Here is a 1,193-nt window from a genome sequence, read left to right as displayed (position 1 = left end):
GGAGGTAGAGGAGAAAGATCAGGACTTAAAGGTTCATCCTCAGTTATATACGGAGTTGGAAGCCAGACTGGGAAGAACCTGTCTCAAAGAAGCAAAACAAACAAACAACACACTGCCACAACACACAACAAACCAGTAAATTCCCCCAAAGCCAAATGCTTTCCCCTAGGGTTGCCTGACAGAGTTATGGGGGGGGGGGAGCTGCCAGGAGGCCCCCTTCTGCTCTCCAATTATGGAAATAGGATTCTCCTAATTATGCCAAAATAGGATGCACTGTGAACTTTAACCAAGAAGGTATTCTTGAACCAGCTGTGGTGGTGGCACCTTCTTGCGACTCTAACGTGGGGCGGAGTACACCTGGGTGAACGACCCAATTAACACCCGTGAGTTTGTTCTTCAGGGCGCGGCAGCACAGCTGCAGACCCTTGGTGACCCTGAGGGTTTGCACTTCTCCCTTTAGTGGCTCGCCCTGTGCTGGGTGCGGTGGCTACGCCGGGAGCTGGGGACCTGGAGTCGTGCGTCCTGACTGGGGCGGTCAGGCTGGATGTTCCTGGGAAGCAGCTCCGGGTTGCAGGGCAGGAACGCGCCCTTCCCCCGTGCAAACTTTCAGTCGCTGCGACGGAAGCAGGAACTTGATCACGACAAAAATCTGCGGGGCCCATGCGGGAGCTGCGGAGCATCCTCCGCGACCCTTTCCAGACCCTTGCACGCCTCGACGGTCTTTAAGCGCCACGGGGACCACAAGGTAAAGGCGTCTCTTCCCTCCCCTGGCTGGCCTCGGTTAGAGTCGACTCCTGCCGAAGGCAACTCCGTTCCTTTCCCAGGTCCTGCTTAGGCACCCACACCAAAGCGATCCCAGGGGCCAGGTTAGAGCAAAAAGGGGGCTGATCTGGAGAGTGTGTCGCTGCAATATCCCAAAGCAGATGGCCAGGCGAGCTTGAAAGCACCTGCTATTAATGGCACAAGCTCCAAGTTGTCTGCAGAGGGAGGCCAAAGCGCTCAGGAAGCAGCATGCGGTTTGTTCAAAGGGAAAAGTTCTGTTTTCTCGTATGGTTTGTCTTTTCCTTTTTCAACCAGCTGTATGATACTCTGTAAAGAGAAGTGTGTGTGTGTGTGTGTGTGTGTGTGTGTGTGTGTGTGTGAGAGAGAGAGAGAGAGAGAGAGAGAGAGAGAGAGAGAGAGAGAGAGAGAGA

At 54.3% G+C, this 1,193-nt stretch overlaps 1 protein-coding gene across 1 annotated transcript in view; it reads left to right on the top strand.

The window, feature by feature from the left end:
• Positions 1 to 577: 577 nt before the first annotated feature.
• Mansc1 (MANSC domain containing 1) overlaps positions 578 to 1,193 on the top strand; it is a 22,585-nt gene continuing 21,969 nt past the window's right edge. Inside the window, exon 1 of the mRNA XM_005364493.3 lies at positions 578 to 745. The gene's annotated coding sequence lies outside the window, so the exon portion shown is untranslated. The remainder of the gene's footprint in view (positions 746 to 1,193) is intronic.

This window comes from Microtus ochrogaster (genome assembly GCF_000317375.1).
Source record: "Microtus ochrogaster isolate Prairie Vole_2 chromosome 14 unlocalized genomic scaffold, MicOch1.0 chr14_random_2, whole genome shotgun sequence".
Classification (NCBI taxonomy): domain Eukaryota; kingdom Metazoa; phylum Chordata; class Mammalia; order Rodentia; family Cricetidae; genus Microtus; species Microtus ochrogaster.
Note: the sequence above shows the minus strand (reverse complement) of the source record. Positions and strands in the feature narration are given on the sequence as shown.